Source organism: Arachis hypogaea, chromosome 10 (genome assembly GCF_003086295.3).
Source record: "Arachis hypogaea cultivar Tifrunner chromosome 10, arahy.Tifrunner.gnm2.J5K5, whole genome shotgun sequence".
In the NCBI taxonomy this organism is placed as follows: Eukaryota; Viridiplantae; Streptophyta; class Magnoliopsida; order Fabales; family Fabaceae; genus Arachis; species Arachis hypogaea.
This window is the reverse complement of record NC_092045.1, coordinates 27,028,575-27,047,928: the sequence shown is the minus strand read 5'-3', so window position 1 is coordinate 27,047,928 and position 19,354 is coordinate 27,028,575.

Below are 19,354 nucleotides of genomic sequence, written 5' to 3'. Positions count from 1 at the left end.
TGGCTGGCGTTTAAACGCCAGTCTGTCCTTCCTCACTGGGCGTTTTGAACGCCCAGCTTTTTCTGTGCAATTCTCTGCAGTATGTTCTGAATCTTCAATTCCCTGTATTATTGACTTGAAAAGACACAAATTAAAAATATTTTTGGATTTTTAATAATCAAAATGCAACTAAAATCAAATAACAATGCATGCAAGACACCAAACTTAGCAGTTTGTATACTACTGACACTAACAAAATGAGAATGCATATGAGACACATAAACACTCAAGTCAAGAGAATTTAAAAATCAGAGCAATGAAATCATCAAGAACAACTTGAAGATTAATGAAGACACATGCATGAATGCAAAAGGAGCAGAAACATGCAATTGACACCAAACTTAACATGAGACTCTAGACTCAGCAAGAAACATAAAATATTTTTGGGTTTTTTTTTCGAAAATTAAGTAGAAAAAGAAAATAAAGGTATCAAAATTCTTAATGAGAATTCCAGGAATCATGCAATGTCAGTCTAAGACTTCGGTCCAGGAATTAGACATGGCTTCATAGCCAGCCAAGCTTTCAAAGAAAGCTCCGGTCCAAAACACTAGACATGGCCAATGGCCAGCCAAGCCTTAGCAGATCACTGCTCCAACAGCAAGATTGATAGAAATCAATAAGCTCTTGTGATGATAAGTTGAAACCTCGGTCCAATAAAATTAGACATGGCTTCACAGCCAGCCAGACTTCAACAGATCATCATGAAACTCTAGAATTCATTCTTGAGAATTCTGAAAAAAAAAATACCTAATCTAAGCAACAAGATGAACCGTCAGTTATCCAAACTCAACAATCCCCGGCAACGGCGCCAAAAACTTGGTGCACAAAATTGTGATCAATACTTTTCACAACACAAATTATCCCCGGTGATGAATCCAAAAACTTGGTGTTCAATACCATGGCATAAACACAACTTCGCACAACTAACCAGCAAGTGTACTGGGTCGTCCAAGTAATAAACCTTACGCGAGTAAGGGTCGATCCCACAGAGATTGTTGGTATGAAGCAAGCTATGGTCACCTTGTAAATCTTAGTCAGGAAAACTCAAATGGATATGGGTGATATACGAATAAAACATAAAGATAAAGATAGAGATACTTATGTAATTCATTGGTGGGAATTTCAGATAAGCGTATGGAGATGCTGTGTTCCTTCCGTCTCTCTGCTTTCCTACTGTAACACCCTACCATACAGAGTCTTATGCTTAAGTCATAATTCAAAGATGGCAAGGTATTACGACCTCAAAAATAAAAGTTTAGTACATATAGTAGTATGAATGATTGATTATAACTAGGAGCCTTTTGTAGAAAAAGGGGTAAACAAAAACCGCAACTTGAAAGCGCAACACTCCGATCGATAACGTAGCGAACAAGGATAACCAACGCGAGAATTATATATATACAAAGGAGTGTCAAAAACAGGAATATCAAGACTCAAGATCCGGCTGCGAAGATAACCGGTCCGAGCATAACAATATATACATATGATAGAAATAAGGAAAACCCCAAAGGGACACAAATACATAAAACCTATTCTCCAAAATCTCCCATAAGAGGAGTCATCACAGTTTGTATTATTTAATGGAGATAAAAGTATCTAAGCAAAACATATAAACCAAAACATAAACCCCAAGAACAAGGAATCTTCGCAAATCTAGAAGTCTCCAGCGTGCCTCAGCGGGAAACCGTACGTCCTGCATCTGAAAACCACAAAATCCGCATGGGTGAGAACCAGAGGTCCCCAGCATGGTAACAGCTTCCACATATATAATACATAATAATGGAGGAAAGCCGAAGGCAATCCTAGAACTCCCTCCAAATAATATCAAAGCTTATAAACAAGCTAAACCATAAAGGGCATCTGACTAAAGATACTTCAGTCTAACTAATACTTCCCTTTCCAATTCCTTCAGACCTCCCAACCACCAGTAGGAGTATAATGTAGCAATCACAGTTATATCAAACAAGGAATACACAAATAGGAACAAGTAAAGCATTTAGACAATTAGCAAGTAATATGCAGTCAAATAGGCAATCTCAAACAATTCATATAGTATGCATATGATGAATGCCTGTCCCTAGTGGCTGATGATATCATCTGTCGGTTATAGAGCCAACCCGACAAGTCCTGGTAGCTAACCATTGGACTGTCCCTCTGTCACGCATCCCCAACTCGAGTTATACTCATCATAAACTTGATCATAATCATGATCTATATCCATCACCTTCACTGGTGAATATTTACGGGGGCGAGCTCATCCGGGTCTTTCACAGTGCCCGGCCACACTTATGACATAGGGTCAAAAGAGTATCAAGTCTCAACCTGGAGCACGTGGTGGCTAGCCACTGCTACTACCCAGGGAAACTCGTATCTCCGATAGTGGAAGTGCAAATCACAATTATCAATAATTCAGCATAAACATGCATGAATTCTCATCCATGGATCAATATCCATATCAGCCATTCCGGCTCACGGTTAAATCCATAACCAGCCAATATTCATAGCATACACAGCTATTCCGGCTCACGGTTCAATCCAGAACCAGCCAATATATAGACAATTACGGCCCTTCGGCCAATGGCATAACCAGCACTTCCACCACCATCCTCCGTATCTCACATAATCATGCTTGATCCTCAATGATCATTCATTTTTCCCTTGCTTCACTCGCAAGTTACCTCATTCACTAGCCCCTTTTTAATAGCTAGGCACGTCATAATGATTTAAGATATAAGTGGTGAGATCGGAGGCTTAGAAGTATGAAATTTGGTTTTTAAAACTCAAAAATCAACTTTGGGATGAAAACAGGTCCACGCGTACGCGCACTCCACGCGCACGCGTGAATGGCCTCAAAACTTCATCGACGCGCAAGCGTCATGCACGCTAACGCGTGGATTAAACATTTGCCAATCGACGCGTACGCGTCAACCACGCGTACGCGTGGGCGTCCTCGTGCCCCAGGCACAACACTGGCACAGTTCTGGCATAACTCTCTGGAAAATGGCTGGGCATTGGGTGCAGCACAATCGGCGCGCCCGCGCACATCACGCGCATGCGTGGATGGCATTTTCGGGAAGAACGGCGCGCACGCGCCAAGTGCGCCCACGCGCAAGGGGTCATTCTGCTAAAAATTTTCTAAGTTAAAAGCTGCAGAATTCACCAATTTAAACCCCAATCTTCCAACGGACATAACTTTCTCATTTTAAATCGTTTTTCACCCGTTCTTCGAACGGCATGGACATCCCGGATCCAATTTCATTTCTAAATAGATTTGTCACAAAACAGAGATCCGTAGTCCAAGTTATGTCCCACCAAAGTATGTCCAAAAACCATGTTTTTCATAAAAACCACAAAGTGCCATTTGCAAACAAGCCATTTCCAACTCTTTTCAAAATCAATCAAAACATGCCATTTTCATCCCTTTTCTTTGAAATCAATCAAAAATATATCAATTTCAACATCAAGCCTCCTCAACTCACACATGGAGATTTTACCACGATATACAAAATCACTATCTCATCATTTTAACCCACTTCACCCAAGTGGCTCAAACTCAAATATATTGACACATCATATACTCTTACTCATGCCAATTCTCAACAACACCAATTCCAATAAATCATCATTGTACACAAACAATATCATACTCACCATCACATGGTTCAACCCATAATTCAACCATAACCAATCATCAAGCATATATCACAACATGCATATTTCTCATACATCATACCATCAAGGCATCATTAATCATCATCACATATATGACCACATCCTATATCTCAATCATTCAACAACATCAACCATTCAATGCCTATCTTAGGGCCTCTAGCCTAAGTATTTCCTACCACATTACATATTAGATACGGGAAACCGAAACCATACCTTAGCCGATTTTCCCAAGCTCCACCGGAGCACTTCCAAACCACTTATCCACAAGCTCTCAAGGCCTCAACACCTCCAAGAACAGATTTTTCACCACCAAACCCTTTCCAAGCTTTTCAAAATCACCAAATTAAGCTCCAATATTCACATATACACAACCTAAGCCACAATCATCATACCCATACACAACATCTCAATACCCAAACATCATAGAACAACAAAATTACACTAGGTTTGAGAATCTTACCACACCCAAGGTCCAAGGAGACAAGATTAACCTTCTCCTTCAAGAGAGTTGGGTCCTATAACATCAAAGAACCCAAAATCTCAACATTTCACCCATGAAACTCGAAAATAAGGGCTGGAATTTCGAACAGAAACTTGTGGCTTACCTCAAGATTGATTGTATGGGTTTTGTAGAGCTCTCCGCGGTGAACGTGTGGCCGCAAACGGAGCGGCAATCGGAGCTCTAGATCAAAAGTTATGGTGGTTTGAAGATCAACCAAGGGAGAGAACTTGAGAGAGTGTTCTTCCTCCCTTTCTCTCTAATTTCAGCTTGTGTGTGTAACAAATGAGGAGAGAGAGTGCTGAAAACTAGGGTTTTGGTTAAGTTATGTTGGGCCAAGGGCCCATTTTGGGTCCAATTGGCCCGGTTTGGCCCGTTCGGTCCAATCTTGGTCCGAATTCTATAAAATTAGTACCAAAATTCTCGTCTCAATCTCCTCTATCACATTTAGCCATAAAAAATCACATTTTAGGCTTTCTAGAATAAATTCTCATTTATGGGTTAATTAGCCGTTAATTAACCGGGTTTTACATTCTACCCACCTAATTGGGAATTTTGCCCACAAAATTCAAATGCAATTACCTGAGAATAAATGCGGATAATCCGTTCGCATCTCCGACTCAAGTTCCCAAGTGTGTTCCTCAATACCGCCTCGACTCCAAGCCACTTTGACTAATGAAACCTCTTTTCCACGCAACCGTTTGATACTAGTATCATCGATTCTGACCGGAGCCACTGGAAGCGTCAAATCTTCCCTCAACTGAACCGACTCAGGTTCTAACACATGGCTAGCATCAGGGGTGTACTTCCGAAGCTGCGACACGTGAAACACGTCGTGCAGATTCGAAAGATGAGGTGGTAGAGCCATTCGATACGCCACTGGCGCAATCCTCTCCAGGATCTGAAATGGACCAATGTATCTAGGATTCAACTTCTTTGCCTTAATCGCCCTACCTACTCCCGTAGTCGGAGTAACCTTAAGAAAAACATGATCTCCTTCCTCAAATTCTAAGGGCTTTCGCCTCTGGTCGGCATAACTCTTTTGACGACTCTGCACCGTAAGCATCCTATCACGGATTTTCTTGACTTGTTCAGTAGTCTCAGCTATCATTTCTGGCCCTAACAAGCTTCTCTCTCCAGCTTCATACCAACAAAGCGGAGATTGACATTTCCTCCCATACAAGGCCTCATACGGAGCCATTCCAATGCTCGCATGATAACTATTATTGTATGCAAACTCCACCAATGGCATATACCGATCCCAACTCGCCGGTTGGTCCAAAACACAAGCTCTCAACATATCCTCTAGTGTTTGGATCGTCCTCTCAGATTGACCATCGGTTTGAGGATGGTAAGCCGTGCTCAAGCTTAATTGGGTTCCAAAAGCTTTCTGAAATGCACCCTAAAACCTTGAAGTGAAACGAGGATCTCTATCAGAGATTATAGTAGCAGGTACACCATGAAGTCTCACGATCTCCTTTATGTATAACCGTGCTAGCTCCTCAAGGGTGTAAGTCATCCGAATGGGCAAAAAGTGAGCTGACTTCGTCAGTCGGTCCACAATCACCCAAATAGCATCAAAACCAGCCCTAGTCCTTGGCAATCCCGACACAAAGTCCATTGCAATACTTTCCCACTTCCATTGTGGAATCTCTAAAGGTTGCAACATCCCGGAAGGTCTTTGATGTTCAATCTTTACCTTTTGACAAGTTAAGCACTTTGAAACATATTCCGCCACATCATTCTTCATTCCCGGCCACCAGAACATTGCCTTTAAATCATGGTACATCTTAGTACTTCCCGGGTGAATGGAGAATCCGCTTTTGTGTGCCTCCTTTAGAATATTTTGTCTCAAAGTGCCAACATCCGGCACAATGATCCTACCTTTGAATCTCCATAACCCATCTTTTTCTTCCGACACTCTCCACCGTTTTCCTTGCTCAATAGCCGGTAACACCTTCCATAACGCTTCATCATTTTGATGAGCCTTTAGGAGTTTGGACTTAAAATCACTTGAGATCTCTAATCGGCTCAAACACAAAGTTCCGGATACTTCTCGAGCACCAATTTTTAGACTCTCAAATCCCTTGAGCAACTTCTCCTCTTGAAGCATCATCCAAGCCGCATATAATGACTTTCGACTTAAAGCATCCGCCACTACATTCGCTTTTCCCGGATGGTAATGCAACTCAAAGTCGTAGTCCTTCAACAATTCCATCCACCTTCTCTGCCTCATATTAAGCTCTTTCTGATCAAAGAGGTACTTCAAGCTCTTATGATAAGAGAAAACTTGGAACTTAACCCCATAGAGGTAATGCCTCCACACCTTCAAGGCAAACACAACCGCAGCGAGTTCCAAATCGTGCGTAGGGTAACTAACTTCATGAGGTCTCAACTGTCGTGAGGCATACGCCACCACATTATGATGCTGCATCAGCACGCACCCTAGACCCTTCAATGAGGCATCACAATACACCTCAAATGGCTCATTCGGCTCGGGTAACACTAACACAGGTGCAGTGGTCAACTTTTCCTTCAATGCCTGAAAGCTCTCCTCGCACTCAGGAGTCCAAACAAACGGAGTGTCTTTGCGGGTTAACTTTGTCATTGGCAAGGCTATCTGTGAAAAGCCCTTGATGAACCTTCGGTAATAGCCAGCTAAACCCAGAAAACTCCTTATCTCCGTCACGGTGGTTGGTTGCTTCCAATCCATCACAGCCTCCACCTTAGTTGGATCTACGGCTATTCCCTTCTTACTCACCACGTGACCCAAAAACTTCACCTCACTCTTCCAAAACTCACACTTAGACAGTTTTGCATAGAGTTTCTTCTCCTTTAGAATCTGCAACACGGTCCTCAAGTGTTCCGCATGCTCTTCTTCAGTCTTGGAATAAATCAGTATGTCATCAATGAAGACAACAACAAATTTATCCAGAAACGGACGGAAAACTCTATTCATGTAATCCATGAACACTGCTGGAGCGTTTGTCAACCCGAATGACATTACAGTGTACTCGTAATGACCATAACGAGTCCTAAAAGCGGTCTTAGGGATATCCTCACCCCTCACCCTTATCTGGTGATAACCGGATCGCAAATCGATCTTGGAGAAAACTCCAGCTCCTTGTAACTGATCCATGAGATCATCAATTCTCGGCAATGGGTACTTATTCTTTATTGTAACCTTGTTCAACTGCCTGTAATCCACACAGAGCCGCATACTCCCATCCTTCTTCTTCACCAGTAACACTGGAGCACCCCACGGAGAGACACTTGGTCATATAAAATTCTTTCCCAACAAATCCTCTAACTGAGACTTTAGCTCGTTCATCTCTAACGGTGACATCCTATAAGGAGCACTTGAGATTGGTCCCGCCCCGGGCACCAATTCAATAGCAAACTCAACCTCTCGGTTAGGTGAAAACTCATCAATATCCTCGGGAAACACTTCCGGAAACTCACACACAACCGGAATCTGTTCCAACCTTTGGTCATCACCCGAAACGCCCGCGGTTAACAACATGATACCCTGACATTCGGTTCCGGAACAGTTCACCATCATCGAATTCAAGTAATAATTATTCACCACGACCGGCCCTTCAGTATCTTCCGGCATAAAGTACACCGACTTTGTAGAACAATCTAGCAGAACATGGTTCTTAGATAACCAGTCCAATCCCAAGATAAGATCAAGACCGATCATCGGCAAGCAGACTAAATTATGAACAAAATCACGCTGCTTGAACCTAAAGGAAACTTCCGGGCATCCTAGCCTAGTTACCATGGCTTCATGGGTAGCATTGTACACTCTTAGATCATAACCTAAAGTTACAATCTTCAGTCCTAACTCATGGGCTTTCTCAAATGCAATGAATGAATGCGATGCTCCCGAATCAAATAAAGCATTTAAAGTTTGTCCAGCCATTTCACAGTTACCTCGAATAAGTGTCTCGGATCCCTCAGCTCCTACAGCTGAAGTGGTGAACACCCGACCAGTCTGTTGTGCTTTCCCAGCACCTTGTTTCTGCTTCTCAGGACAATTTACAGCTTTATGCCCTGCCTTTCCACAAGTGTAGCACAAACCCCATCCGGCCTTGCATGGTGCTCCCGGATGGTGACTCCCACATCTAGTACAAGCTTGATCATTCTGAGGCTGCTTCCCAAACTTCTTCCCTTGGGAGTTGTTGTTGTTGTTGGGCCTCCTAAAAGAGCTTCCTCTCTTGAAAGACGGACCTCTAGGTGCAAAGCTCTTCCCTCGGTTCTGTGGGAATGATCCCTTTTGACTCCCTTTCTCAGCGGTTGCCCTCTTCACACACTCTTCAGCAACCCTACACTTGTTTACCAACTCGGAGAAAGTCCTAATCTCCATTGGTCCCACTGAACTAAAAATATCGCTCCGGAGTCCTCCTTCATACTTAACACACTTCCATTCCTCATATTCCACCGGAGTCCCTTGGCACATACGAGAGAACCTGAATAGCTCCTCAAACTTGTCAGTATACTCTGATATGGACATAGTACCCTGTTTCAGCTGTAACAATTCAAGTTCCTTAGCCGTCCTAGCAGAAGTAAGAAAGTACTTCTTATAGAACTCTTCTTGAAAAACATTCCAGGTGATATAGTCATCACCCTGCTGCAGAAGATGTCGGATACCTTGCCACCAATGGGACGCTTCACCGACAAGCATATAGGTAGCAAACTCGACACGTTGTCCTTCAGGCACCACTTGTGCTTGCAGCACTCGCTCTATAGCCTGAAACCATGTATCAGCCTCAGTCGGGCTAGTAGTCCCCTTGAACTTAGGCGGATTAACCTTCAAAAAGTTTGCCAGCGTCATCGGGCCATGAACTCCACCTCCATCATTACCATGGTTGTTCATCTGTTGACCAAGAGCCTCAGCAGTGGCTTGCATAGCAGCAGCCATGTTCTCCAACGCAGTCATAAAGTTCACCGGGTCATGAGGGTTATTCTCCGGTGCACGAGCATTCGTACGACCTCTCGCACTACCTCTACCGCATCCACGAGGCGCCATCTGGTTCCTATACAAACCAAACAATCGATATTAAGTTGATCAGTCTTAATATCGGAAGTCTAGTACTTCAAAGTCCCAAATGCATGCTCATGAACGTTTATGCCAATTATATCAAGCAGATATACTAATAGCACATAACACACACACAGAGAATGCACAGAAGCATAGTCAGTCCATCCCTCAGGCTCTACAGGAACGAACTGCTCTGATACCATAATGTAACACCCTACCATACAGAGTCTTATGCTTAAGTCATAATTCAAAGATGGCAAGGTATTACGACCTCAAAAATAAAAGTTTAGTACATATAGTAGTATGAATGATTGATTATAACTAGGAGCCTTTGTAGAAAAAGGGGTAAACAAAAACCGCAACTCGAAAGTGCAACACTCCGATCGATAACGTAGCGAACAAGGATAACCAACGCGAGAATTATATATATACAAAGGAGTGTCAAAAACAGGAATATCAAGACTCAAGATCCGGCTGTGAAGATAACCGGTCCGAGAATAACAATATATACATATGATAGAAATAAGGAAAACCCCAAAGGAAACCCAAATGGACACAAATACATAAAACCTATTCTCCAAAATCTCCCATAAGAGGAGTCATCACAGTTTGTATTATTTAATGGAGATAAAAGTATCTAAGCAAAACATATAAACCAAAACATAAACCCCAAGAACAAGGAATCTTCGCAAATCTAGAAGTCTCCAGCGTGCCTCAGCGGGAAACCGTACGTCCTGCATCTGAAAACCACAAAATCCGCATGGGTGAGAACCAGAGGTCCCCAGCATGGTAACAGCTTCCACATATATAATACATAATAATGGAGGAAAGCCGAAGGCAATCCTAGAACTCCCTCCAAATAATATCAAAGCTTATAAACAAGCTAAACCATAAAGGGCATCTGACTAAAGATACTTCAGTCTAACTAATACTTCCCTTTCCAATTCCTTCAGACCTCCCAACCACCAGTAGGAGTATAATGTAGCAATCACAGTTATATCAAACAAGGAATACACAAATAGGAACAAGTAAAGCATTTAGACAATTAGCAAGTAATATGCAGTCAAATAGGCAATCTCAAACAATTCATATAGTATGCATATGATGAATGCCTGTCCCTAGTGGCTGATGATATCATCTGTCGGTTATAGAGCCAACCCGACAAGTCCTGGTAGCTAACCATTGGACTGTCCCTCTGTCACGCATCCCCAACTCGAGTTATACTCATCATAAACTTGATCATAATCATGATCTATATCCATCACCTTCAATAGTGAATATTTACGGGGGCGAGCTCATCCGGGTCTTTCACAGTGCCCGGCCACACTTATGACATAGGGTCAAAAGAGTATCAAGTCTCAACCTGGAGCACGTGGTGGCTAGCCACTGCTACTACCCAGGGAAACTCGTATCTCCGATAGTGGAAGTGCAAATCACAATTATCAATAATTCAGCATAAACATGCATGAATTCTCATCCATGGATCAATATCCATATCAGCCATTCCGGCTCACGGTTAAATCCATAACCAGCCAATATTCATAGCATACACAGCTATTCCGGCTCACGGTTCAATCCAGAACCAGCCAATATATAGACAATTACGGCCCTTCGGCCAATGGCATAACCAGCACTTCCACCACCATCCTCCGTATCTCACATAATCATGCTTGATCCTCAATGATCATTCATTTTTCCCTTGCTTCACTCGCAAGTTACCTCATTCACTAGCCCCTTTTTAATAGCTAGGCACGTCATAATGATTTAAGATATAAGTGGTGAGATCGGAGGCTTAGAAGTATGAAATTTGGTTTTTAAAACTCAAAAATCAACTTTGGGATGAAAACAGGTCCACGCGTACGCGTACTCCACGCGCACGCGTGAATGGCCTCAAAACTTCATCGACGCGCAAGCGTCATGCACGCTAACGCGTGGATTAAACATTTGCCAATCGACGCGTACGCGTGGGCGTCCTCGTGCCCCAGGCACAACACTGGCACAGTTCTGGCATAACTCTCTGGAAAATGGCTGGGCATTGGGTGCAGCACAATCGGCGCGCCCGCGCACATCACGCGCACGCGTGGATGGCATTTTCGGGAAGAACGGCGCGCACGCGCCAAGTGCGCCCACGCGCAAGGGGTCATTCTGCTAAAAATTTTCTAAGTTAAAAGCTGCAGAATTCACCAATTTAAACCCCAATCTTCCAACGGACATAACTTTCTCATTTTAAATCGTTTTTCACCCGTTCTTCGAACGGCATGGACATCCCGGATCCAATTTCATTTCTAAACAGATTTGGCACAAAATAGAGATCCGTAGTCCAAGTTATGTCCCACCAAAGTATGTCCAAAAACCATGTTTTTCATAAAAACCACAAAGTGCCATTTGCAAACAAGCCATTTCCAACTCTTTTCAAAATCAATCAAAACATGCCATTTTCATCCCTTTTCTTTGAAATCAATCAAAAATATATCAATTTCAACATCAAGCCTCCTCAACTCACACATGGTGATTTTACCACGATATACAAAATCACTATCTCATCATTTTAACCCACTTCACCCAAGTGGCTCAAACTCAAATATATTGACACATCATATACTCTTACTCATGCCAATTCTCAACAACACCAATTCCAATAAATCATCATTGTACACAAACAATATCATACTCACCATCACATGGTTCAACCCATAATTCAACCATAACCAATCATCAAGCATATATCACAACATGCATATTTCTCATACATCATACCATCAAGGCATCATTAGTCATCATCACATATATGACCACATCCTATATCTCAATCATTCAACAACATCAACCATTCAATGCCTATCTTAGGGCCTCTAGCCTAAGTATTTCCTACCACATTACATATTAGATACGGGAAACCGAAACCATACCTTAGCCGATTTTCCCAAGCTCCACCGGAGCACTTCCAAACCACTTATCGACAAGCTCTCAAGACCTCAACACCTCCAAGAACAGATTTTTCACCACCAAACCCTTTCCAAGCTTTTCAAAATCACCAAATCAAGCTCCAATATTCACATATACACAACCTAAGCCACAATCATCATACCCATACACAACATCTCAATACCCAAACATCATAGAACAACAAAATTACACTAGGGTTGAGAATCTTACCACATCCAAGGTCCAAGGAGACAAGATTAACCTTCTCTTTCAAGAGAGTTGGGTCCTATAACATCAAAGAACCCAAAATCTCAACATTTCACCCATGAAACTCGAAAATAAGGGCTGGAATTTCGAACAGAAACTTGTGGCTTACCTCAAGATTGATTGTATGGGTTTTGTAGAGCTCTCCGCGGTGAACGTGTGGCTGCAAACGGAGCGGCAATCGGAGCTCTAGATCAAAAGTTATGGTGGTTTGAAGATCAACCAAGGGAGAGAACTTGAGAGAGTGTTCTTCCTCCCTTTCTCTCTAATTTCAGCTTGTGTGTGTAATAAATGAGGAGAGAGAGTGCTGAAAACTAGGGTTTTGGTTAAGTTATGTTGGGCCAAGGGCCCACTTTGGGTCCAATTGGCCCGGTTTGGCCCGTTCGGTCCAATCTTGGTCCGAATTCTATAAAATTAGTACCAAAATTCTCGTCTCAATCTCCTCTATCACATTTAGCCATAAAAAATCACATTTTAGGCTTTCTAGAATAAATTCTCATTTATGGGTTAATTAACCGTTAATTAACCGGGTTTTACACCTACTGTCTTCATCCAATCCTTCTTACTCCTTTCCATGGCAAGCTTATGCAAGGGTTTCACTGTTGTCAGTGGCTACCTCCCATCCTCTCAGTGGAAATGTTCAACGCACCCTATCACGGCACGGCTATCCATCTGTCGGTTCTCAATCAGACCGGAATAGAATCCAGTGATTCTTTTGCGTTTGTCACTAACGCCCCGCCTTCAGGAGTTTGAAGCTCATCACAGTCATTCAATCATTGAATCCTACTCAGAATACCACAGACAAGGTTAGACCTTCCGGATTCTCTTGAATGCCGCCATCAGTTCTAGCCTATACCACGAAGACTCTGATCTCACGGAATGGCTGGCTCGGTTGTCAGGCGAGCACTCGGTTGTCAGGCGATCAACCATGCATCGTGTATCAGGAATCCAAGAGATATTCACCCAATCTAAGGTAGAACGGAGGTGGTTGTCAGGCACACGTTCATAGGTGAGAATGATGATGAGTGTCACGGATCATCACATTCATCAAGTTGAAGAACAAGTGATATCTTGGAACAAGAACAAGCGGAATTGAATAGAAGAACAATAGTAATTGCATTAATACTCGAGGTACAGCAGAGCTCCACACCTTAATCTATGGTGTGTAGAAACTCCACCGTTGAAAATACATAAGAACAAGGTCTAGGCATGGCCGAATGGCCAGCCTCCCAAAGAGGGTTCAATCATAAAAACATGATCAAAAGCTCTAAATACAATAGTAAAAGGTCCTATATATAGAGAGCTAGTAGCCTAGGGTGTGCAGAGATGAGTAAATGACATAAAAATCCACTTCCGGGCCCACTTGGTGTGTTCTTGGGCTGAGCATTGCAGCATTTTCGTGTAGAGACTCTTCTTGGAGTTAAACGCCAGCTTTTATGCCAGTTTGGGCGTTTAACTCCCATTCTTGTGCCAGTTCCGGCGTTTAACGCTGGGAATTCTGAGGGTGACTTTGAACGCCGGTTTGGGCCATCAAATCTTGGGCAAAGTATGGACTATCATATATTGCTGGAAAGCCCAGGATGTCTACTTTCCAAAGCCGTTGAGAGCGCGCCAATTGGGCTTCTGTAGCTCCAGAAAATCCGCTTCGAGTGCAGGGAGGTCAGAATCTAACAGCATCTGCAGTCCTTTTTAGCCTCTGAATCAGATTTTTGCTCAGGTCCCTCAATTTCAGCCAGAAAATACCTGAAATCACAGAAAAACACACAAACTCATAGTAAAGTCCAGAAAAGTGAATTTTAACTAAAAACTAATAAAAATATACTAAAAACTAACTAGATCATACTAAAAACATACTAAAAACAATGCCAAAAAGCGTACAAATTATCCGCTAATCAATGAGCAACTGGTCTTTCATGTCTTCAAAGATATACAGCCAACAGGTGAAGAAGAGAGGTGCATGCAGGCTGAGCTTATTGATCCAAACCTTCAAAAATCCCTTGATGATGCACAGCAGAATCTGCAGCTCAAACCTCCCTTGGTAACAGTCAATAAAATTCCTCCTAATATCAAACCTAAGTTTGGTGTTAGGAATGCATCATCTACCAAGGAGGAGGTTCCCAAAAAGAAGAAAGTACCAAGAGGATGGAGAAACAAAACGATCGCCACTGAAGGTTTCTCCCCAGGAATGAAGGTGGTGTTGACCAGTAATCCAGCATGGGTTTATACAGTAATCAGAATCCTCTCTCTGGAGCATATTAAGTTATGTTATGGAGACACAAGAAAGAAGTTCAAAGTAAGGGGTGAAGAGCTGAGCCCCTATAACCCTCCTCCTTAGAGGAGCTGACCGTCAAGCTAGTGACGATAAAGAAGCGCTTATCGGGAGGCAACCCGATAATTTCGTATAGTTATTTTTCGTAGTAGTAGTTTTGTTACTTGTTTGATTTTTACTGAGTTCTTACTAATTTTCTGATCATGCAGCTATTTTATCATAGGAACCGAACACCTCAAGCTCTATATATAATTCAAAAAAAACACGCATACGACGCACAAGTGTCACTGACGCGAACGTGTTGATCATGTGTAAGTGAAAAATAAAATTTGGCAGAGAGTTGAGCGGGAATGGCGCCGGAACCAAGCCTTTATCACAAACAACCCACACGTCTGCATACCTCACGCGTGCGCGTCGTTTGTGATTTTCGCCATTCATGCGGGCGCGTCCCCGATGCGAACGCGTGACCTGCAAATTCAATGTAAAAGAGTGTTTGGGCAGAGAGTTGTGCTAGCTTGGGGCAGGAAGTGTGCTAAAATCACAAATTTGGGCACGCGGATGCGTGACTAACGCGTTCGCGTCAGTTGCACATATGGCCATCCACGCGAGCGCGTGCACGACGCGAACGCATCATATGAAAAATTGGCTCCCAATCAATGCAAACAGAAAGTCGCACGGGCACGTGGCTGGCTTCGTACAAATCGCACAAAATCCAGGGCACGCAGACGTGTGCCTGACGTTAACGTGTCATTATGAAGAATGCGCTACGTACGCGATCATGTGACATACGCGAACGCGTCGCTTGCGCCGCCCAGTTTTCTTTCTCTCTCTCCCAATCCTTATTTTCTCTTATTCTTTTATCCTCCTCTTTTTCTTTCTTCACAATAACTTATCTCTTTCTATTTTCAATTCTTCTTTGCTTGAGGACAAGCAAACCTTTGAGTTTGGTGTTGATGATTCGCTTAGAAGTTTTCTGTTTATTCCTATGGCACCAAAGAGGGAGGCGAATCATCTTCATTGAGGAGCACAACTTGAAGAATAAAGCGACCGCTAGGATAACTAAGGTGGTTGAGTTCCTTTCATTTTTATTCCTCCCCTCTTTTTTCTATGTAATGTTCCGGCTTTCTGCTATTTTTCTTTGTTTGTTGCATGATCTTTTATTAGTTAGAATCCTAAGACTAGTTTTTTTTAATTGCTTTAATGCTGAAAACTTGTTTCATGTACCACTCACTGAACTTGAATCTAAAAAGAAAAGAAAAAGAAGTGATGTATTGCATGAAAAATTGAGTTAATTTTAAGAATAGTTTGATTTACTTAAAGGTGGTGGTATTTTCTGTGATTTTTGAATACATGATATGAGCAGTGCATATTTGAATTTGAATCAAAGGATGTTGATGTATAAGGAACATGAATTTAGAGAATTATTATGACTTCTCTGAAATAAACAAAAATTTAATCCTTGAAGTAAAAGAAACAGCAAAAGAAAAAAATAAATAATAGTAAAAGCAAGGTCCAAGGCTCTGAGCATCAATGACTACGGAGGTCAGACATGATTAAAAGCTCAAAGAGTTGTTTCCCTAATCATATGCTTGTGGTGTGATTGTGTCAAGTAATCCTTGAGACAGAACACTTAGAGTCGAGACCAAGTGCGTTTAACAGAGTATGCCAAAGGCTTTGAGCACCACTGTCTGGGAGTAACTGAAAGAAAAATCAGAACTCAAAGAGAGTTCCCCAGTTAAGTGCTTGTGGTGTTTCTGTGTCAAGTAACTCTTGAGACAAAACATTTAAAGTCACGAATAGGCTCAAGGTGCAAAGCACCAAAAAAATAAATTAAAGTAAATTTTGTTGTGTTCAATGATTAAACTGAAATATAAAAGATCAGAGAATTCATAATATTATCCGGATTCTAATTCCGAATGACATTTATATTCTTATGATTCAAAGGAGAGTGAGATGCCAAACCTATTCAGGATTGCAGTTGTAAACCCCACTATAAGAAGAGACACGAGCTTAATCGAACTCTCATTCTCACACAAATTAAGCTTATATTAGTTTTGGTTGCTTGAGGACAAGCAACAGTTTAAGTTTGGTGTTGTGATGCGTGAGCATCTTGTCTATCTTTTCCTAGTGAATTTGCTATTAAATTATTGAGTTTAATTAAGAATTAATTATATTTTAGCCACTATGGATGCTATTTTGAGTTTTGTGCAATACTGTTTATTTTAGGTAGCATTCGGCAGAATTTGATGGAGTTTCTGCAGCACAAGAATCAAAGGAGATAGCTGCGAGGAGTGACGCGCACGCGTCAAGCACGCGTGTGCGTGATTTGGAGGTATCGATGGCGACGCGTGCGCGTGACTGACACGCACGCGTAAATTGAAGATTTGCTCAGCGACATGTCCGCGTGACCGACGCGTCCGCGTGACTCGCAGAAAAGACCATCGACGCGTACGCGTGACTGACGTGTACGCGTGACATGCGCCACATGCAGAAAAGCCTAGAAAATGCTAGGGAGTGATTTTTAGGCTATTTGACCCAGTTTTTAGCCCAGAAAACACAGATTAAAAGCTGCAGAATGGACAAATCAAGTGGTCCCCACCCATCAGCTGAAGACTTGTTAATTAATTCAAATTTAAATTCAAATCTTATATTTTTAGGAAAAGATATTATTTTTAATTTTAGATAATTAGATTTTAAAATTATTAGGATTAGTTATAAATAGGAATTTAGATGCCATCAGATGGGAATTCTGTACATTTAAACACCCATTGTAACCAGAACCCTTATTTTTTCCTCTCTGAACCATGAGCAACTAATCCTTCATTGTTAAGGTTAAGAGCTCTGTCTATTTGTATGGATTTATTCATTTGATCTTTCTAATTTAATCCATATTTAGATTTATATTTCAATAATTGTTTTTGCTCTTTATTTTATGAACATTGGGTGGAACGGAAGTATGACCCATGTTCTAATTGAGTTCTTGTAAAACTTGGAAAAGCTCTTTACTTGAACAACAGCTTGAAAACATATTATACTGAATTTCTAATTGTTTGTATTTAACGGGATACGTGACATATAATCCCCTTATTTTTGGATAATTAGGATTCTTTTGGCATATAAACTAGAAATTGATCATTACCCTCTAATTGGAATTAATTGACCAAGGAATTGGCAGTTAATGAATTTTAGAGGAGACTAGGAAGGTCTAAGGAATTAGGGTTTAGTCACATATAGTTTGTCATGAATTAAATCTTGCATGATTAAAATAGTTAGTAAGAAAAATCAATCCGGAAAAATAGATAACTCTGAAGCCTTAATTGTTTTCTCAAATATCTTATTCCCAACTCATTGCTGCTTGCTTTCTGAAATTTTTAAAGTACTGTTTAATGCTCTTTGAATCTCTCAAAACCATTTTCTGCTTGCCTAACTAATCCTATCAAACGCTATTGTTGCTTGATCCATCAATCCTCGTGGGATCGACCCTTACTCACGTAAGGTATTACTTGGTACGACCCGGGGAACTTGTCGGTTAGTTTGTGGGTTGTAAAATACCACATCACGGTGGCGATGGGATCGCACATAGGTTATGGTGGTGGAGGCTGTGGGATACAGCGGTGTGGTTAGTATTAGTTAGAATTCCACTAAGTTTAGATAACCCGGTTTATGGTTAAGTTCTTGATTTATTTATTTATTTTGTTCTAAGCTTGAATATCGGTTTGGTGTGAAGTTCTAGGATTGCCTTCAGCGTCCTAGGGCCTTACATCGTACATATTGGGTACTGTTACCATACTGAGAACCTCCGGTTCTCATACCATATATTGTTGTTGTTTTTCAGATGCAGGTCACAATTCACCTCGGTAAAACTACGGATATGGTGACAGAGCGGAGTATGATTTCTTTTTGGCTTACTTCTATTTTGTTCTGTTGTAGTAGTTTCTCTCACCTTTTCTGTTTTAGACTTTATGGCCTTAGAGGCTTTCTTGAGAGATAAGTTGTATAAGCTGTTTTAATTCCAAACTCTGTATTTTTTTAATTGTAACTAGTCGGCTTAAACTCCGCAAGCTGCAGCTAGTTCCTTATGTTTATATTACTGTTATATCTATATATTGGTTCTATTCTCTTGCATCTATACCTTGTATATTGTGCGTTAGCTTCGTGTGAACGTTTCACACTTTTGTAATTCTGTCTTTGAACTTAATCCTTCATCAGGCTTATAGAATATACTATTTCCTTCTATATATAAATATGTATAAGCCCTAAGACTGTCGTAACCTCTGATTAACCTTTGCTTTATGGCTAGAGGTAAGGCTTAGGGTAATTGGGGTGTTACATATACCTATTCCTATAAGTTTTTGTATTTCTTCTCTTAATGACTTTATTTTAATTGCTAGGTGCTTTTTCAGTTGTAATGCTATATTATTGACAAAAGTTTTCTAATTCTCGTTTATTTCTCATATTTTCTTTTCGCATTTTCTCTTGTAATCTAGTGTCAGTGCATATTTCTACTCCGGTTTGTACTACTATATTATGTATTTGGCCAAAAGTTAGGCCTTCATATGGAATTTGAGTACCAAATAAAGATTATAGTTTTTGTAAAACTTTTTCTGAAAAGAGTTTGGGTAGGGCAGCTATAAATCTTTTC